Raw genomic sequence first — 22,391 nt, forward strand, 5'->3', positions numbered from 1 at the left:
AACCCTGGAGTCAGGAGGACCTGTGTTCAAATCCGGCCTCACACCCTTAACACAAAAAATATCCTGTGACCTTGGGCAAGTCACTTAACCCCAATTTCCCTAAATTCCCCCTCCAAAAATGAAAAAAAATAGTATGTGCTTCTAACTACCATCTCCCACCAGCCTGCCCTCTCCTCCATCATCCTCCCTCTCACCTCCTTCCCCTTTCCTCTGCTGTAGGGTGAGATAACCTATTTAGTGTATATGTCATTCCCTCCCTAAGCCAAATTCAATGAGAATAAGGTTGACTCATTCCCTTTTGCCTCCCTATTCTTCCCCTCCATTGTAACAGTTTTCCCTTGCCTCTTCTATATGAGATAATTTAGCCTATTCTGTCTCTCCCCATCTCCTCTCATTATATTCCTCTCTCACCTTTCAATTTCACCTTTTAAGTATCATCCCTTCCTATTCAATTGATCCTGTGCCCTCTATCTATGTATACCTGTACACATATATACACACACTCACATACATATTCATATGCCCATATACCCTCCCACATAGACATATATGTATGTATACATACCGTGTTTTCCCGATAATAAGACCTATCCTGAAAATAAGCCCTCCCCTTACTGTGTAAGATTCCTCTAAAATAAGCCCTCCCCCAAAAATAAGCCCTATTGAGATTGCTACTGTAGTGAAGGTGATCCGCTGCACTACACGCTACATTACGGTACCCTCTGTATGCACCATCCCCTCCCCCCCGTGAAACGCATGCCACGCTCCGAGCTGCATCCAATCAGAGCTGCAGCAGTGAGCGCGTCATCCTGTTCTTCCCCAGTGATTTGCTTATTGAATAAAGGTACATTTTTTTGTTCACATTTACCTGTTTATTAAAATTGCTGTCAATGTTCATTAAAATAAGCCCTCCCCTGAAAATAAGCTCTCTGGTGTTTTTCTGTCCAAAAAAATTAATAAGACAGTGTCTTATTATTGGGGAAACATGGTATATATTCATTTATATTCCCTTCACCTGTCCTCATACTGAGAAAAGTTTCTTAAGTTACAATTATCATTTTTCCATGTAGGAATGTAAATAGTTCACCTTTGATAAGTTCCTTATGATTTCTCTTCCCTGTTTACCTTCTCATGCTTCTCTTGTTTCTTGTATCTGAATGTCAAATTTTCTATTCAATTCTGATTTTTTCATCAAGAAAGCTTGAAAGTCCACTTTTTCATTGAGTGACTGTATTTTCCCCTGAAACATGATACTCAGTTTTGCTGGGTAGGTGATTCTTGGTTTTAATCCCAGCTCCTTTGACCTCCAGAATACCGTGTTTCCCCAATAATAAGACCTATCCCGAAAATAAGCCCTCCCCTTACTGTGTAAGATTCCTCTAAAATAAGCCCTCCCCCGAAAATAAGCCCTATTGAGATTGCTACTGAAGTGAAGGTGATCCCCTGCGCTACACGCTACATTATGGTACCCTCTGTATGCACCGTCCCCCCCCCCCGGGTGAAACGCATGCCACGCTCCGAGCTGCATCCAATCAGAGCTGCATCAGTGAGTGCGTCATCCTGTTCTTCCCCGGTGATTTGCTTATTGAATAAAGGTACATTTTTTTGTTCACATTTGCCTGTTTATTAAAATTGCTGTCAATGTTCATTAAAATAAGCCCTCCCCTGAAAATAAGCCCTCTGGTGTTTTTCTGTCCAAAAAAATTAATAAGACAGTGTCTTATTATCGGGGAAACATGGGGTATCATATTCCAAGCCCTTCAATCCCTCAGTGTAGACGCTACCAGATCCTGTGTTATCCTAATTGTGTGTCCACAGTATTTAAAATGTTTTTTCCTGGCTGCTTGTAATATTTTCTCCTTGATCTGGGAACTCCAGAACCTGACTATGTATTCCTAGTTTTGTTGAGATCTTTTTCAGGATTCTTTCAACCTCTATTTTGCCCTCTGGTTCTAAAACATCAGGGCAATTTTCCTTGAGAATTTTTTGAAGGATGATTTCTAGGTTCTTTTTTTTTTATCATGGCTTTAAGAGAGTCCAATAATTTTTAAATTATCTCTCTTGGAACTTTCCAGGTCAGTGGTTTTTCCATTGAGACATTTCATGGTCTTATATTTTTCATTTGTTTGGATTTGTTTAATAGTATCTTGATTTCTCATAAAATCATTAGCTTCAATTTGCTCCAATCTAATTGTGAAGGAATGATTCTCTTCAGTGAGCTTCTGAAATTCTTTTTCCATCTGGCAAATTTGGCTTTTTAAGGCATCCTTCTCCTCATTGCCTTTTTGAGCCTCTTTTGCCATTTGAGTTAGTCTATTTTTTGAGGTGTTATTTTCTTCAGTCAGGTTGTTGACTCCGTTTTCATGATTTTCTTGCATCATTCTCATTTCTCTTCCCAATTTTTCCTCCACTTCTCTTGCTTGGTTTTCAAAATCCTTTTAAAGATCCTTTTGGTCTGTAACCACTTCGTATTTTTCTTGGAAGCTTTTGGTGCAGGAGTTCTGACTTTGTTGTCTTCCTGCCATTCCATGCTTTGATCCTTTCTGTCCCCAAAAAAGGAATCCAAAGTTGGATTGCTCTGGTTTGTTTGCTTCCTTTTTCTTGCTCATGTTGCCACTCAATTGCTTGACTTTTGAGCTTTTTTGCCACAGTAGAACTCTGCTTCCAGAGGGGTGAGCTTTGTCCCAAATTGCTGGGGTTTTCTCAGCTGCCTGAGCTATTGGGTGCCTTCTCTGAAGCCTCCACACGCTCTGGCACCTGGTCACACACCCCAGGACCTCCACCCAATACCACAACCCATATCCAAGTAGGTTAAAGCAAGAGCAATTATGCCTCAGACTGGATGCTTGGTCTCCCTGTGATCTGCAGGCCAGGAGCTCTGAAGTAGCCATGGGTGGGGGCCACTACACTTCTGCCACTTCTCACTTTGGGGGCAGAAGCCCGACCTCACTTTTGGTCCCCCTGTTCCCAAATTCCACACTGACCTCTCACTTTTTCTTTGGTATTTATGGATTGATAATTCTGGAAAATTCCATAGTTGCTGGTGATCCACTCTCCCAAAGTTCCTCAAGCCACTGTTGGTCAAGACCACCCTGGGTCTAAAACTGTGGGCTTAGATGGCACTGTGTTCTGCTCCTAGTGTGCTACAATGGACCCTTCCTGCCGGCCTGCTGGGCTGCCTTCAGTGGGAGATTTGTTTCTCTCTTTCACTTTGTGGGTTCTATAGCTCTAAAGTTTGTTTAGAGTCATATTTTATAGGTATTTGAGGGGGTTTTGAGGGAGCTCAGGGAATGTTCCTGCTTCTATGCTGCCATTTTGGCTCCACCTACATTAATTTTTTAAAAACAGAATTAGTAGTGTCATTGTGACTGATTTTGTGTAAAAGGCAAGTTCAACAGTGGGTGGTTCAAGAACTCTAGCACCAAGTAATAGGCAAGTATCCCTCCTCTTGCTAAGGCTACCCCTGGGATTCTGTAACCTTCCTTCTGGGGAACTACCCCAATCTAACAAAGTGTGTTTAGGTAGGATGTGAGGCATCCCTAGCTCAGAAATAGAAAGAGTCTTGGGAGAGTTGAGACAAGGAGCTAAACTTGAAACCTTCTCTACTAGAGCACACTGATTTTTCTCCTTCTCCCCTCCCCCAATAAGGTAAAGCAGAAAGGTAGGCAGATTCATTGAATCCTACTGAAACTTGTTGGTCTAGTTCCAAGTTATATTAACCTTTCCTCTTTTTTTGCCTTTTGGAGGGCAATTGGGGTTAAGTAACTTGCCCAAGGTTACACAGCTAGTTTGTGTGCATGTGTGTGTGTGTGTGTGTGTGTGTGTGTGTTAAGTGTCTGAGGCTGGAACCGAACTCAGGTCCTCCCAACTCTGGGCCATTTACTCACTGCACCACCTAGCCACCCCGTTTCCTCTTTTTGGAATTTTTTTCCTCATTTCCTGTTTATTTTGGGGTTTGGGAACATCATCTTTTCAATATGGATAAAAGCAGCAAATTCAACACAAAACAGAAACCTAGATAGTGGGAGGGGAAAGAGCCCAAGATAGAAATTGCAGAAGTGGAAAGGATGAGAGAAAATGAAAGGTCTGATGATGGAAAGGGAAGTGTCCTGTTCCCCCTACTCCCTTCTTGTGGAGAGAATTGATTTGAGTGGGGGGGGGGGGGGGGGGTGAACAAAATTGAAACCCCCCCCAAATGAGGGCCCTAATCTGGAATTTGGGGGAATTGAAGAGGTTTTACTTCCCAAACTGGGGAAGGGTGGGGGGGTCCCAAAATGAGGGGAAGAAAAAGAGCTGAGGGGGAAACCCACCTGGTAGAGTGAGGCACAGACCTCTCCAAAGAAAAACAAACCCTTAGGAGAGAAACTAAAACTGGGAAGAATAATACTGTCAACACTTCCCCCAGAGATGGGGTAGAGAGAGATAAAAGGAAGGGGCACCTGAAGATAAGAATATGACAAGGTGGGGAGTATGGAGATGGTAGTTATACTAGAAAACCTGGCTCCCGCAATGGACTTTTATGGAATAGAACACTCCATTTCCTCTTCCCTTCCAACCAAACACCCACCAAGAGAACTCTCTCCACTAGGAATATGACATTTTGGTCCCCTTCTTCATAAATGGAAGCCAAAGAGTCCTGGACCTTTCCTCTTGGTCACCATTTTAGTTCAGGGCACTTAGTGGGCACAAAGACCCCTAAATTAAGGCTCTGGGTTGGAAACTTTCTGCTTCTTGGAGAGAAATACGGGAGTGGGGAAGAAAGAGTATTGAGGTGACAGGTCATAAAAGGAAGGAAAAACAGAGGACAGAGAGCTCAACACCCACAAAGGAGAGATAAAAGAGGATGGAGGCCAAAAATGCAAACCTTAGAGGAAAAGGGTGATGCGGGGGAAATGTTGGAAGAATTGAGAAGAGTTGAGGTGGCAGGTTATCTCCCTCAGGCTTCCTCCTCTGCCTCCTCATCAAAATCCTACTCCTCTTCAGCCATGGCATCCTGGTATAGTTGGTACTCAGAAACGAAATCATTCATGTTGCTCTCAGCTTCTGTGAACTCCATCTTGTCCATTCCTTCCCCTGTGTACCAGTGGAGGAAGGCCTTCTGGTGGAACATGGCAGTGAACTGCTCTGAGATGCGCTTGAAGAGCTCCTGGATGGCAGTGCTGTTACCAATGAAGGTGACAGCCATCTTGAGCCCACAGGGTGGGATATCACAGACAGAGGTCTCGACATTGTTGAGGATCCACTCAACAAAGGAGGTACTATTTTTGTTTTGCATGTTGAACATTTGTTCATCCACCTCTTTCATGGACATTCAACCACAGAAAACAGCAGCAACAGTGAGATATTGCCCATGACGAGGGTCACATACTGCCTTCATGCTCTTGGAATCAAAGACTTGCTGGGTTAGCTCAGGCATGGTTAGGGCACGGTACTGCTGGCTCCAAGGGCTGATGAGGGGGGCAAAGCATGAAGAAGTGGAGCTGAGGGAAAGGGACCATGTTTATGGCCAATTTGCAGAGGTCAGCATTAAGCTGGCCAGAAAATCAAAGGCAGGTGGTGATCCCACTCATGGTAGCAGAGACTAGATGGTTAAGGTCACCATAGGTTGGCATGGTCAACTTGAGGGTTCGGAAACTGAGAGATCATGGAGTGCTTCACTATCAATGTAGTAGGTTTCATCTGTGTTTTCTGTGAACTGGTGGACAGATAGTGTGGAATTGTAGGGCTCAACCATGGTATCTGAGACCTTGGGTGATGGAACCACACTAAAGGTATTCATGATTCAGTCAGGATACTCTTCTTGGATTTTGCTGATGAGCAGGTTGCCTATCCCTAAGCCTGTGACTCCACCAAGTGAGTGGGTCAGCTGGAAGCCTTGCAGGCAATCACAGCTCTCTGCCTCCTTTCGCACCACATCCAAGACTGAATCCACTAGCTCTGCCCCATCAGTATAGTGGCCTTTGGACCAATTGTTGCCTGCCCCAGACTGGCCAAAGACCAAGTTGTCTGGTCTGAACATCTGGCCAAAAGGTCCAGAACGAGCAGAGTGCATGGTTCCAGGCTCAAGATCAACCAATATGTCCCAGGGAACATATCTGCCACCAGTGGCCTCATGGTAGTAGACAGAGATCCCGTCCAACTGCAGATCACTGTCCCCATGGTAGGTGCCGGTGGGGTCAATGGCATGTTCATTACTGATCACTTCCCAGAGCTTTGCACCTATCTGATTGCCACACTGGCCAGCCTGGATATGTAAGATTTCCCTCATGGTTAGAATTTACTTTTGCTTGTCTCAAGTTATGTGCAGGGAGGAGAGAATTATATATATGTATATATTTCTCCTTTCTGCTGAATGAGCTCTTTATCAATAGAAGGTTCCTGGGGAGGTTGGAGCTGCTAGTTCAGAGCACAGCTACACACACGTTCTGAGAAGGAAAAAGAAGGAAGGGGGGAGGGGAAGTGAGGGAGGAGAAATAGGTCAGGGTGTACTTGCGCTGCCCAGACTGAGAGGAGGAGCCTTTCCTCTTTTGAATTACATATAATGCCTTTTCTCCTCTCAGTGTCTAAATTATGTTCTTCCAACTTTTGTTGTCATCTAGAGTTTTCAATGACCACTACCTGTTTTACAAAATGTCTTTCCACCCCATCATCCCCTACCGTCATCCTTAGGGACTTCATTATCCATGGTGATGAGCCCACTAACAATATAGACAAAAATGTTGTCGACCTCTTGAACTCCAATGACCCCACTTCCACCACATGGCAAGCATGGTCACATATTGCAACTTGTAATATCTTGGAATTGTATCACCTCTAAAACTTAGAACTTTGAATTCTCACCTTCTGACCAAAATTGCTTATCATCCCATGTATCTCATCATTAAATCCCAAACTTTAAATACCACACTTTCATCCTGATCTTTCAACCTTTCTGTTTCTTGACCCAGTTTCACTCACCACAAATTTATGTTACAGTATTACAACCAGGTCTTTATTGCTATTCAACAACCTTTTTACCCTACTTTTGTAGACACAGATAATCAATGAAGCTGGCACAGGCCACATGGTATGGAATGGAAAGAATTCTCACTCTCTGAAAATGTAGCATTGGAGTTCAAATAGCTTCTGACACTACCTTTGTGACCTCTCTGGTCATGAAATTCCTGATTTATAAAATAAGGGGTTTGATCAAGGTAACCTCTGAGATCCCTTCTAGCTCTAAATGCTACCATCTCAGAGGTGGAATAGCCTTCAGTAACCATTTGATCTAACCTAATAATAGAAAAGAATACATCAAATGAGGGTGAACCTTATACTCCTTCATTTAGCCATAGAGACATACTGGAACTAGCTCAAAAGAGAAAAAACTAATCGTTAATGTTTCAGTGTTAGGACTTCTGCTTTCCGGCCTAGCCAGCCCCAGCAATGACTGCCACTCTCCGCCCGACCTGAGTGCCATTCGGGCCACACTGCAGGCTGCACTTTGCCGGGAGAATTTCTCCTCCCAGGTACAACAAGCCAGAGGTAGAAGTCAGGAGTAGCAAAGAACTCCTGTTACAACCTGTGACCACCAGCAGAAATGAGAAGGAAAAGGTTCTGATCGAGGGTTCCATCAACTCTGTTAGAGTCAGCATTGCTGTGAAACAGGCTGATGAGATTGAGAAGATCCTTTGCCACAAATTCATGCGCTTCATGATGATGAGAGCAGTGAACTTCACCTTGCATAGGAAGCCCGTGGAGGGTTATGATATCAGTTTCCTGATTACAAACTTCCACCCGGAGCAAATGTACAAACACAAACTGGTGGACTTTGTGATCCACTTCATGGAGAAGATTGATAAGGAGATCAGTGAAATGAAGTTGTCCATCAATGCCCGGACTTGTATTGTGGCAGAGGAGTTCCTCAAGAATTTTTAGAGCATCTGACTGGATCTCTGGCTGTTCCCTCCTCTCCTCTCTCCGAAAAGCTGCCCTGCTGGAGCTCGGAAGAACCCTGGGGTAAGGGGAGGGATGAGGCTTGGGGATGCAGGGCACTGGCTGGAGAGCTTGCTATTGGAAAGAGAACAACAGTAGACCTGCAAGGCCACACCCAGTGGGTCAGCCTGGCCATCAGTGTTCAGTCCCCTGGGCTGGGACAGGTTTGTTTGGCTTTTTTTTTTTTTATGTCTTGAAATTTAAAATGTAAAAAAAAAAATGTTTCAGTGTGAGTATTTGCACTTGAGAAATTGGCAAATCGGGATTTTATTGTTTTGTTGAATGTATAGACTAAATAAATATTAATAACACCAATTAATCTTAAAAGTGTGTTAGGATACTTTTTTTCTAGCAAGCTGTTTGTTAAATATTTACCAGTATATCCCTGGGTAGGCCACTCCACTTTTAGATTAGGAAGTTTTTCCTTATATCAATTCTAAATTTAGATCTTCTAAAAATCTATACATTGTTCATATTCCTCCCTCTAGAGTCAAGGATAAACCCATTTACATATAATAGTCCATCAAATACTTGACATCTCATGTTCACCTTAAGTCTTTTCCAGTCTAATCACCCCAAAGTGCCTCCTATCATATGAACTAGAGATTCTTTGTCATCATAGTTGTCTTCCCTTGGGGATTCTCCATTTTACCAATATCCTTTCTAAAATTACATTAAATTTTACAACCAGAACCCAATAAAATAATCAAGATGTATTCTGATTATGGTGAAGTACAGTGAGTCTGCACTCTCCCTAGATATTCTGTTATGGAGAAATTGGATAAAACCTGTGTGGTATGAATTTTGGAGGAAGCATTTTCTCTCCAGAAAAAGTAGCTTTAGAGGTCAAAGAAGCTGAGCTATGGGATTTTGCAAATAGAGACAGATACTCAAATGTCAAGGATGAGCCTTACTAATTTCTATCCTAAAAGAGGCCTCCATTACTTTAGAGATTCCCTGCCCTAAAATATTCTGATAAGACTATCCTCAGAGAAATGCATCATTACACTGGAACAAACCTGATCTATGAAACTCCTGAGACCCCAAGGTGAACACCCCCTTCCCAAAATCACCCGACATCCTGTCCCTATTATTCAACCTCCTAAATAAGGAAAATCGTTGAGCAGCCTCACCTCATAGGCTCCAGTTACAAATAGTAACTTCATTCTAAGGTTATATAAAATCCTAAATACATGAGTATCTCCTTCTGTTCTATACATCACTACTTTTTAATCTTCAAGGGCTGCTTCTTTGGTTTATCACCCTCCAGTCAAACAGACCAAGGTGAGAGGAATTACTCTCCAAAAGGATCTGAGGACCTCTGGGTTGAGGTTTTCTCCAACGCTGAATGCATTCTAAAACAGAATTAGCGTTCTCAGTTGTTTATCTCACACTGCTGACTCATACTGAGCTCATAGTCTACTAAAACCCAAGAGCTTTTTCAGATTAAATTACTATCTAGTAATAGTTCCTACATCTTACCCTTGCAAAGTTGATCTTTTGAACCCAAGAATGAGATTTTACATTTATCCTTATTACATATAATCTTATTAGATTTGACCCAATGTTCTAACTTATTGAGGTATTTTTTGATCACGATTTTGTCATCCAATGTATTCTTCCCAGCCTTGTGTCATTTGCAAATTTAATAAGCATATCATCTTGATTTTTTTTTCTAAGATGTTACCAATTTTGTCTCCTCTTTCATTGCTTTAATGATACAATCTATAATTTCCCTAGTGATCAAAGCCAAGCTTAGTATCCTATAATTTCTAGACACCATTCTCTTTCTTTTTGTTTTAAAATTAGAACATCTACCCCAATACTGTGATTGCTTTCTCCTTCATGATCTTTCAAAAACTGAATGCAGAGACTCAGTTTTTCCAGCACCCTAAGATGTAGTTGATCTGAACATGATGAAACAAAGAGCATTTTTAAAAAATCTATACATATTAGGGAAAAATTGGACCAAAAGAGGAATGAGAAGACTTCTGCTTGGCATAAAACAATAACTGACAATGGGAGGGAGAACTGTTCAACTCTCATTTTGCATTTGTTAACTCTGCCAAGGAGGATAATCTCAGGAATGGAAAATGCAGAAAAACTCTAGTAAGGAGCTCATACCCAAGAAAAGTAAGGATTTACTAAGAGAGCATCTGGTTGCCATATTCAGATGAACTATGTCCTAGAGCACTGAAAAAAACTGGAAGATATAATTACTGAGTGTCATCAATTTTTGAAATATTATGAAGGAGAAAGCAATAACAGTATTAGGATGCTTACTTTTCCTTGTGAGCCTCAGCTTATTCTAAGTCTTAGCATTCCTAACACTATTTTTATAGGACTATAGCATGACCTCACTTTCCCCATTTTTTGCAGTTTCTTTAAAATTTAACTGTGAGTTTCCTGTGCATCCACATTGGTCTCTATAGACAATTCCCCTTTCTCCTCCTCATCAAAATTGTTTATCATTTTGTCTTCAGAATTTTATTTTTAAGATTTTCATAGCTTTACCATGCTGCCTTTCTCTGTAGAATTTGTCTATCCTTTCTGAGACCTTCAACTTTTGATTTCCCCCAAATTCTATTTGTGTATGTTAAGCTATTCATAGGCTTTTTCTCTTTGTCTATCAAAAATTGTAAGATAGGACAACCATTTTCCTCCAAAATACACATTTCATTATAATCCATATTTTTTCTACTCCTCTGCCTTACCACTCCCCAAATGCACTTGTAAATGGTGCCCATTCTGCCTAATTTATTTTTAAAATGAAAGTCACGTTTAATTCCTCATCCTGACCACTTCATTTTTTAAACCTATGAGAATCATTACCCATTCTTTCCTCTTTCACTCTAGTCACAGAGTGCCTGAGTCTAATTCTCCTTCCTGTACCCTTGATCCTGTTCTCTCCATACTCTTCCAGGATCTTTCTCCAACAGTCATCTTACATCTCACTTATTCATTAGCCTCACTCTCCTCCGTTCCATCTACAAAGATACTGGAGTGGTATGCCATTTCCTTCTCCAGTGGTTTAAGGTTAAACAGAGCAACTTGCCCAGGATCACACAACTAGTAAGTGTCTAAGGCTGGATTTTAATTTGGGTCTTCCTAACTCTAGGTCCAGTGTTCTATCCACTGAACCACCTAACTGCCTCAGTATTGTTCACACTGCCAGTATTTAGTCATAAACCTAAGGGAAGAACTCAAGTTCCTCTTGTCCTGTCTGCTTTTTATGCTTGGGATACTTTAAGATACATCAATGACTACAGCCTTCATCTGCTCCACATACTCTATGCTCTAACAAATATGGGCTACTCTCTCCTCTGAATTAGTGCTGTATGCTCTCACTTTGAGTTCTTTGATCAGGCTATTTCTTATGCCTAAAATGGTCTCTTTTCCTTTCTTAGCCTTTTGGATTTCTACCCCTCTTTTAAAATCTGGTTGAAAGATTTCCTCTTCAGTGAAGCCTTCCTTATATCTTCCCAATCTCATAAAGTCTGTCCCATTCAGATCTCATGCAGAATTTTACTTTGGAATTCGATAATATACTTATCAGTTGATTTTTCTGTGTTGCTATTATCAGTATTTTTCTTCAGAGATTGTATGCTACTGTAAATAGACTACTGGTCTTGGAGTCAGAAAGACTTATTTTCCTGGACTATCTCCTTGAAATCCATTTTTCTGCCCCCTTTCTTCTCCTTCAGTCCATCTCATCAATATGACCACCACCACCTCCCAGGACAGTAGGGTAATCTCATAAAGTTCACTGAAAAAAATCTGGCTTTTGACTTTGTACTTGGAAGTCTGTCTAAAATCTTAACTCTGGTACTTCCTACCTTCTATTTACTTGCATCATTATCTACATGAACTTTGCTAAATTAACTTCTATGAGGCCTCCATTCTTTCATCTATAAAACAAGGAGGTTGTATTAAACCTCAAGTCATTTCCAGATCTTTGTCTAATCTCATGATTTTTGCACTAAAATTTGCATCTCCCTCAGTTCCTAGCACTGTGCTCTGCACATGATGCTTAATAAATACTGAAATGAATCAATAATAATCTATCTTAACATCACTCCTCAATAAGGGTGATCTTTTTTGCACCTCATCTACATTGAAAGTGGAGGCAACAACATTAAAATGGCTATATTTTATTAATTAGTTCTACAAATTAGTCCCACCACTCTTACCTGGGATCTGGTAGCCAAAATGCAATTCTAACTGGTATGAAAACATAATATTCTAAGCAAGATTGTATGACTGATGACAACTGATTAGATTGTGCTCTGTCTTACCTATTTCCCATGACCAGTAAAGTATGATTGCCTAAAAGTCAGAGCTGACTAAGACAAAATTTATCTTTTGTCATCCCTGGTTTGATATCTGATCCTCTCTGTAAACTTCTACCACAAAGTATGTGATATTTAAGTAGAATATAAAAATGACCACATGACTCCATTCTCCTTATCAGACCTTGGAGAAGCTATCAAAACCTGATCTAAAGAAGTATTCTCTTATCTATTATTTACAACTTAGCATGAGAACTGTCTAAAAGGGACATTAGAACAGGTATGGAAAATATTTTGCAACAGTACAAGTTTCTCAGCCCTTCTGAAATCACACCATGTAATCAGGGGTATTGGGAGGCTCAAATGAGCCTATATAAATGCCAATTATTAGTATTATTGTTAGCCTATAGCCACCAGGCCTCTAGTCTGAGATTCATTCCATGAGTCTTCTACTGCACTCCTGCTGAACTCAAGCAATGTTATTAGAGCAATACAAGGGTATGGTAGCATGCTTAACAAATGCTTAACAACCAGCAGCCATGGTGGTTGCCAGAATTATCAACCCATAAATGCCGAAGACAAAGTGAGAGGTCAGTGGACTTTGGGAAAAAGGGGTCCAGGTGTGTGGTCTAGCATCTGCCCCCAGAGGGAGAAGTGGCTGAGGTGCTGTGGCAGTGCAATTGCCCCCATGTGGCTGCTTCAGAGTTCCTGGCGTGTAGATTGTAGGGGGACCAAGTGACCAGTGTGAGGGGTAATCATGCTTGCTTTAACCTGCTTGATCTGGATCACTGTCTAGAGTGGAGGTCCTGGAATGCTGACCAGTGTGCCAGAGCATGTGGAGGCTTCAGAGAGGGCAATCAACTAAAAGCTCTGGACAGCTGAGAAAACCACAGTGATATGTGACAAAGGTCCACTCTCTGGAAGCAGAGTTCTGTTGTGGCAAAAAGTTCAAAATTCAAGTAACTAAGTGGCAACGTGAGCAAGCAAAGCAAGAAGATCAATGCAATTTTAGACTCCTATTTTGGGGACAAAAAGGATCAAAGCATGGAACAAGAGGAAGACAACAAAGTCAAGACTCCTGCACCAAAAGCTCCCAAGAAAAATATGAACTGACTACAGGCCATAAAGGAGCTTAAGAAGGATTTTGAAAACCAAATAAGAGAAGTGGAGGAAAAATTGGGAAGAGAAATGAGAATGATGCAAGAAAATCATAAAAAGAGAGTCAACAGCCTGCTAAATGAGACCCAAAAAAATACTGAAGAAAATAACACCTCAAAAAACAGACTAACTCAAATGGCAAAAGAGACCCAAAAAAGCCAATGAGGAGAAGAATGCCTTAAAAAGCCGAATTTGCCAGATGGAAATAGAATCCCAAAGGCTCACAGAAGAGAATCAGTCCTTCAGAATTATAGGAGCAAATGGAACCTAGTAACTTTATGAGAAATCAAGATACTATTAAACAGATCCAAACAAATGAAAAAATAGAAGGCAATGTGTGAAATATCTCATTGGAAAAACCACTGACCTGGAAAATAGATCTAGGACAAACAATTTTTTTTATTTTTTTGGTCTTTATTAAATTGTTTACTTTTAGTTTACAAGATTCAATTCCACAATTCCTTGAGTTTCAAGTTTTCTCTCCCTTCCTCCTCTCCCCCCATGATGTCATACCATCAAGTATAGGATCTGCAAATACTTTCACATTAGACATTAGTCAGGTTATAAAGACAGATTGTATCAGATGGAATGAAAAATGGGAAAGAGGAAATAAAACCAAAAAAGAAAAAGATCAGGTAGTTTGCTTCAATCTGGATTCAAACTCAGTTATTTCTAGTTCTTTCTATGGATGTAGACATCTCTCTCCATCATGAAATTTTTGGGATTGACTTACAACACTGCATTGCTGAGAAGAGTCCAATCTATTAAAGTTGGTCGTCACACATATGTTGTGTCTGTAATTGTGTAAAATTTCTCCTGGCTCTACTCTTCTCACTCAGCATCAGTTTATATAAGCCTCTCCAGGTAAATATGAAGTCCATCTGCTCCTCATTTCTTATAGCACAATAGTATTCCACTACATACATATACCACAACTTGTTCAGCCATTCCCCAATTGATGGGCACCCCCTTAATTTCCAATTCTTTGCCACCACATAAAGAGCTGCTATGAATATTCTTGTACATATGGGTCTCCCTCCCACTTCTATGATCTCTTTGGGATACAACCCTAGAAGTGGTATTGCTGGGTCAAATAGTATGAAATTATTTATAGTCCTTTGGGCATGATTCTGGATTGCTCTCCAGAGTGTCTGGATCAGTTCACAACTCCACCAGCAATGCATTAGTGTCCCAATTTTTTCACATCCTCTCCAGCATTTGTCATTTTCCTGTTTTGTCATCTTAGCCAATCTGACTGATGAGATGTGGTACCTCAGAGTTGTTTTGATTTGCATTTCTCTAATCAATAGTGATGTAGAGCATTTTTTCATATGCTTATAGATATCTTTAATTCCTTCTTAGCAGAAACAATTTAAAGTACTGGACTACCTGAAAGCCATAATCAAAAAAAGACCCAAAAATTATCCTTCAAGAAATTCTCAAGGAAAATTGCCCTGATGTTTTAGAACCACAGGGCAAAATAGAGATTGAAAGACCTGAAAAAGATCCCAAAAAGAAAACTCCTAGGAATATCATAGCTAGGTTCCGGAATTCCCAGATGAAGGAGAAAATATTACAAGCAGCCAGGAAGAAACATTTTGAATATTGTGGAAACACAATCAGGATAACACAGGATCTGGCAGCTTCTATGCTGAGGAATCAAAGGTCTTGGAATATGGTATTCTAGAGGTCAAAGGAGCTGGAATTAAAACCAAGTATCACCTACCCAGCAAAACTGAGTATCATATTTCAGGGGAAAATATAATCATTTAATGGAGTAGAGGACTTTCAAGCATTCTTGATGAAAAAAACTAGAGGTGAATAGAAAATTTGACATTCAGATACAAGAAGCAAGAGAAGCATGAGAAGGTAAACAGGAAAAAGAAATCATAAATAACTTATCAAACTTGAACTATTTACATTCCTACATGGAAAAAAACTATAATTGTCACTTATGAAACTTTTCTCAGTATGAGAATAGTTGAAGGGAATATAAATGTGTGTGTGTGTATATGTATACATACATATATGTCTATATGGGAGGATATATGGGCATATGAATACATATGTGAGTGTGTGTATATATGTGTACAGGTATACATAGACAGAAGACACAGGATCAATTGAATAGGAAGGGATGATATTTAAAAGGTGTAATTGAGAGGTGAGAGAGGAATATAATGAGAGGAGATAGGGGAGACAGAATGGGGTAAATTATCTTATATAGAAGAGGCAAGGGAAAATTGTTACAATGGAGGGGAAGAACAGGAAGGTAAAATGGAATAAGTCAACCTTACTCTCATTGAATTTGGCTTAGGGAGGGAATGACATACACACTAAATAGGGTATCTCACCCTACAGGATAGTAGGGGGAAGGGGATAAGAGGGGGGATGATGAAGGGAAGCGCAGGTTGGGGGGAGGGAAGTTGAAAGAACACACTTTTAAAAAGGGGCAGGGTCAAAGTAGAGAATAGAACAAGTGGGGGGCAGGATATGATGGAGGGAAATATAGTGAGTCTTTCACAGTATATCCACTATCAAAATGTTTTGCATAGCTACACATGTACAACCTATATTGAATTGCTCATCTTCCCAGTAAGAGTGGGTGATGTCGGAGGAAAGGAAAGAATCTAGAATTCAAAGTTTTAAAATCAAATGTTTTATGTATGTATGTATGTGTGTGTTTATATATATATATACATATATATATATATATACAAAAAATATATACATATCTACAAATATATATATATATATATACATATTTTTTTTTTTACCTGCAACTGGGAAATAAGATATACAGGCATAGGGGCAGAGATCCATCTTGCCCTACTGGAAAGTCAGAGGGGGTTTGGGGGAGGATATAGGGGAGAGCAGATTGGGGGAGGTGATATACATTGGGATTCGCTATTTTGGGGTGGTGGGTGCGGGAGAGAAGGGGAGAAAATTTGTAACTCAAAGTCTTGTGGAAATGAATGATGCAAACTAAAAATAAACATAAAATTTAATTTCAAAAAACCATAGATCAAATAAAAAAAAAACAACCAGGCTCTGGGGGAGGGGGAGATCAATATTCACATACACATTTTAAAGTTAAATCTTCATTATTAACACTTCTTTAAGCTTAGACAATCAACAAAACAATAAATCAAGTCCTGATTTGTAAAGATTGCCAACTTTTGAGGTGTAAGTGTATGAATATTCAGAAGCTCCTCCTTGATCTGCCACCATTTAAGGAGAGTACTAAGGGAATTCTCATCATTTCCCACCCAGGCTACTTTTCTGGACTTAATCATCTCCCAAAACACCATTCTGCAAGGTGGAATTGACTCCAAAACTCACATTTCCTCAGCACCCCTGGGGCACCTCCTTCCTTCTGATTAGAGAGGATAGAGAATAGATATTGGCTAGCTCCTCCCAGTTCCTCTACTCTCTAAAGGTAACACCCAGGGAATTCTCCTCATTATTTCCTACCCAATAACTCTTTTGAACTCATTATTCTGCAAGACGAAGTCAATTTGGAAACTCACATTTCTTCAAATCATTTGCCCCTCTGGCTGCACAATTTCATCATGCCCCTGAGCTGGGTAACCTCTTTTAGTCCCCACCACTGCTTTTTAGCTTCCTTTCATGTGTTGTCCACACAATTAAATTGTAGACTTCTTGAGGGTAGGAACTGTTTTATACCTTCCTTAGTAACCCTAGTACTTAGCACAGTGCTTGGAACATAGTAGGTACTTTATTTGTCATATGACTCCAAATGTTCATATTTAAAATTTAACAGTTGGCTCTCACAAGCAAGTTAGAACTGTCTCTAGCACATCCCTACATGTATGCAGCAGTCCACTTTATTCACAAATGAGGACGTCCCTCATCATAAATCCAGAATTATTCATTCATACTTGAAAAATATCATGAGTACTACATGCTCAAGTCTGAATCTGCTTCCAGACATGCCTGGGAAACATCCATTTTATTAGACTAAGAGCTTTTCTAGCCCTTGGCCCAAGCATCTGTAAGGGGACAGAGCACTTTAAGAAACCTGGAGGGATAGTTTTAGAAACAATCCCAGTTTTGAAATCCTGGGAAAAACAAATTGAACTGAAGCAAAGAGAAGGAGGGAAGATCAGGAGTGGGGACAATGCAGGGCAAGTTAAGGATGCTGAACCTAGCATTTTCTCTTATCATTTTGCTTCTTATTCCACTTAAAGGTCAAATAAATCTTATGGAAGTCACAAAAATGTATTTAATGATTCCATATTTGTGTTTAGTAGGATGCATTTGAGCTTTCCACATCTGACCTTTCTATTAGGGAAAACTGATAACAGATAATTGATTTTTTTTCTAACCCTACTCCCCTCCCTTTCTGTCTGGAAGTAAAGTATATTAAATCCAAAGCTTACCTGTTCTTTAAAGTTTGTTTGCCTTCCCATTCAGTTAGTATTAAAAGCTAGTTTCTTTTCTTTTTTTTTTTTAAGCAATCGGGGTTAAGTAACTTGCTCAAGGTTTGTAAGGGTTATGGGATTTAAAGATCTTCCATGCCCCATTGGACTTGCTGACGTAGCAGGAAGGGGCAGAGCAATAGGAAGCAGAAGCCAAACTAGAGTTCCTGCGGTGGCTGGTGGTGGTGGCGACGGCAGCAGCAGCAGCAGAGGCAGCGGCAGCGTGAAGCCCTTTTTGAGTTAGCCAGAATTTCTGCTAAGGACTCCTGCTGAGGACTGCCAGGGGCTGGAGCTGCTGGGAGCGCGCTTCCCGGACGCTGGGTGGTTGCTGTGAGTGGGGAGAGGAGGACCTTTGCCTGAGGTAGCCTGTTCTGTTTTAAAGGCTTGAAAATGTGGGTGCTTTCTACTTTATCTACCTGTGCCAATGTCATAACTACTCTGATGGCTTTCACTTTCTGGTTTTGGGACTCAGTCTTTTGGTATCTTAATAAATTTTCTAGTTTATTCCCCCATATGGCAAGCATGATGTATTTTGTGATGGATAATTATATCAGCATATCTGTAATCTCCATAGGCATTGTGAATATGGCATTGCTGATACAAGGTTACACGGCCAGTTATTTCTGGGTGTGGTGCTGAGTATCTGAGCCCGGATTTGATCCAGGTCATCCCGACTCTAGAGCCAGTGCTCTTACTCACTGAGCCACCTGGCCACCCCTGATCATAGTCATTTCTAATGTGTATAATTTCATTCTTGAGAATGGGGTTTTGAGGGTGATGGAAATAGTAATTTACACCAAAAAAAAAAGAAGAAGAAAGAGAAAATAGACTGTCTTTCTAGGATTTCTGGAAATAAATGAAAGAAATCTTTATTTAGATTACATGACTTCTCCAAAATGTGGAATAAATCTAGATATATGACCATAGAGAAAGTCTGAGCTAAAATAGGCAGTTTTTCAAAAATGGGAAGAGTTTTTGTGAGTACAAGAGAAAGAAGATTCCTTAGAGGCAAATCATGAAAATCTCCTATTTATTGTCTCCTCTCCTTGATGGCACAGAGCAACTCTTCTTCGCTCTAGGGACAGAGTGAATGAGTTGATGAAGGAAAAGTCATGCTGGCTAGCTATCTGAATGGAGGAAATGGGAAAGAGTGACTCTACCTATGCAAGATTTGGGGGTCAGAGAAGGAAATTATAATTTTCCTCTGCAATGAAGCACTTCCATCTCTACGAATTGCTACATTCATAATGTACTCTACAGTTAAAAATAATATTCAAAAGGTAGGGCAGAGACAAAATGGTGGAGAAAAATCAGGAACTTGCCTGAGCTCTCCCCAAAATTCCCTCCAAATACTTTTAAATAATGACTCTAAACAAATTCTAGAGTAGCAGAACCCACAAAAAGATAAAGTGAAACAATTTTCTAGCCTTAGACAACTTAGAAGCTCAGCAGGAAAGGTTTGTTGAACCAGGGAGAGAGTGGAGCTCACTCCAGCACAGGCCATGCCCCAGAAAACCAGAAGAAAGTCATGGAGTGGGGGTGGGGGGAGAGGGAAGTGCTGAATCTGTGACAGCAGTAGTCATTTCCAGATTTCTCAGCCCATAGACAGTAAGAGGTCAGACAACTGGTCAGAAGGAGATTATAGGAGTCCCTTGGGTGGCACCAGGGGCAGGACACTATTACATTGTTCATACTTGGATCTGGGTTGCAGTCCTGGATCTCATTGCCAGGGTGATTAGCATACCAGAGCTTGGGACCCCAGGGAAGCAGGAATGCTGGTCATAGTTCCAGGGTAGAAAAGAATGCTTGTGGTTGCTCACAGACTAGAGCACAGAACAGGAGAGTAGTAAAGACAGCTCTCCCTAAAGCATATCACCTTGCCAGAACCAAAAACTTACAGCTCACCAGAATTACCTCTGAAAACAATTGCACAAAGAAACCCTAAAGCTTGGGACAGTGCCCCCTCCACTCTGGAAGCAAAACCCCACCTTAGCATAAAGTCAAGAAATAGGATGGAAAATGAGAAAACAGCAGAAAAATATGCTAATTACAGAAAGTTACTATGGTGACAGGGAAGATCAAAATGCACACTCAGAAGAAGACAACAAAGTCAAAACTCCTACATCCAAAACCTCAAAGAAAAATATAAATTGGCCTCAAGCCATGGAAGAGCTCAAAAAGGATTCTTAAAATCAAGTAAGAATGGTAGAACAAAAATTGGGAAGCGAAATGAGAGTGATGCAAGAATATCATAAAAAAAGAGTCAACAGCTTGGTAAAAGAGGCACAAAAAAAATGCTGAACAAAATAACACCTTAGAAAGCAGAATCAGCCAAATGTGGGGGGAAAGGCACAAAAATTCACTGAAGAAAAGAACTTAAAAAGATGAACTGGTCAAATGGGAAAAGAGGAAGAAAAGCTCACTACTGAAAATAATTTCTTAAAAATTAGAATTGGACAAGTGGAAGCTAATGACTTTATCAGAAAACAATACAACAAAATCAAAAGAATGTGAAATAGAAGAAAATGTGAAATAGTTCATTGGAAAAACAACTGACCTGGAAAATAGATTCAGGAGAGATCATTAAGAATTATTGGAATTCCTGAAAGCCATGATCAAAAAAAAATAACCCAGACATCATCTTTCAAGAAATTATTAGGGAAAACCATTTGATATTCTAGAACCAAAGGGTAAAATAGAAATTAAAGGAATCCACCAATCACCTCCTGAAAGAGATCCCAAAATGAAAACTCCCCTGAAGATCATAGCCAAATTCCAGAGCCCTTGGGTCAAAGACAAAATATTGCAAGCAGTCAAAAAGAAGCAATTCATATATCATAGAGCCACAGTCAGAATAGCACAAGATTTATCAGTTTCCATGTTACAGAATCAGAGGACTTGGAATGTGATATCCCAGAGACCAAAGGATCTAAGATTACAACCAAGAAAGACCTATTTAGCAAAACTGAGTACAGTTTTCCCTTCCACATCATGACTTTCCCTACTGCGGTTTCTTTCTTTTTTTTTTTATTTTGCAAACTTTTTTTTTTTTTCTTTTTGGAGGGGGGAGGATAGAACAATTGGGATTAAGTGACTTGCCCAAGGTCACATGGCTAGTTTTTGTGTTAAATGTCTGAGGCTAGATTTGAACTCAGGTCCTCCTGACTCCAGGGCTGGTGCTCTATTCACTACGCCATATAGCTAACCCCCCCCAACTGCAGTTTCAATATATTGTGGGTTGGCATAAGAAATTAAATGCAAATTTTTTTAGTTTTGTAGAAACCACAGGTGACATGCAAAGGCCAGCAGATGACACAGAAAAGATTTAGAAGCTAAGAAATGTGCAAAAATACATGTGTAGTATTATATAATATCAACATACTTTCTTTTATTTTTTTAAATTTTATGCATTTATTGATTGATTTATTAGTTATTTTATTTTTTTAATTTATGGAATAAAACAAGAATTTCCATAACATAGTACAACATAAAAAATGATTGGACATGAAACTGCAAATCTACTACACAAAACTTGCTATTCCTTTCAAATATAAAACAAAATTATTGTGTAAATTTATTTTTTCTTTTTCCCCCTCCCTCCCTAGAGATGGCTATCATTAGACACAAATGGCAGTGTCTTGGGTGTGTGTGTGTGTGAAATTATTCTATAATCTATAAGTTCTTTCTCTGGATTCAGATAGTGTCTTCATATGTCTTTTATGGTAAATTTGGGCATTTATAATAGACAAAAATATGATACATTATATTAATTTTTTCTAAAATTATGTAAAATAGACATTAAAATAAAACATAATATCTTTTAATAGCATAATAATTCAGACTTCTTCTCTGGCATTAAGGGAAAACCAAAATATTTTACACAGATTTCCTAGATCATGGGGACTCCATGCCCCTAAGCCCCTTGATGTGGAAGGGTTAATTGTATTATCTTTCTGGGGGAAAAGTGGAAATTCAATGAAATAGAGGACTTTCAAGCATTCCTAATGAAAATACCAGAGATGAATAGAAAATATAACTTTCAAATGCAAGACACAAGAGAAGCATAAAAAGGTAAATAGGACAGAGAAATCATAAGGGATTCAATAAGGTTATGCTATTTACATTCCTACATGGAAAATGATAATTGTATCTCCTAACTTTCTCATCATTAGGGCAATTAGAAGGAGTATACATAGACAGTGGGCACAGGTGTAAGTTGAATATGATGGGATGGTTAACTAAAAAAAAACACAATTAAGGAGTAAGAAAGAAAAATACACTGGGAGGTGAAAGAGAGAGATAGAAAGGGGCAAATTATTCAACACAAAAGAGGCACAAAAGAGATTTTGCATTGGAGGGAAAGATGAGGGCTGTGAAGTGAAAAGGAGTGGAGAAAGCACATGAACCATACTCTGACTGGAATTGGTTGAAAGAGGGAGTAACATACTCACTTAGAATGTAGAAACTGCTTTAGTGTACAAACTCTTTAAAGTAGAAACTGCTAACTCTTGTGTTATCCTGATTGTGC

The 22,391-nt window shown here is 39.9% G+C and overlaps 2 pseudogenes; one reads left to right on the plus strand and one right to left on the minus strand.

The window, feature by feature from the left end:
* Nucleotides 1-4,969: 4,969 nt before the first annotated feature.
* Nucleotides 4,970-6,268, minus strand: LOC138165527 (tubulin beta chain pseudogene; annotated as a pseudogene).
* Nucleotides 6,269-7,401: 1,133 nt separating this feature from the next.
* On the plus strand, nucleotides 7,402-8,140 carry LOC138165528 (actin-related protein 2/3 complex subunit 4 pseudogene; annotated as a pseudogene).
* Nucleotides 8,141-22,391: the final 14,251 nt, after the last annotated feature.

The sequence above is a fragment of the Petaurus breviceps genome, unplaced genomic scaffold, assembly GCF_028583685.1.
Source record: "Petaurus breviceps papuanus isolate PSGF00001 unplaced genomic scaffold, PetGlider_PUasm1.0 213, whole genome shotgun sequence".
In the NCBI taxonomy this organism is placed as follows: Eukaryota; Metazoa; Chordata; class Mammalia; order Diprotodontia; family Petauridae; genus Petaurus; species Petaurus breviceps.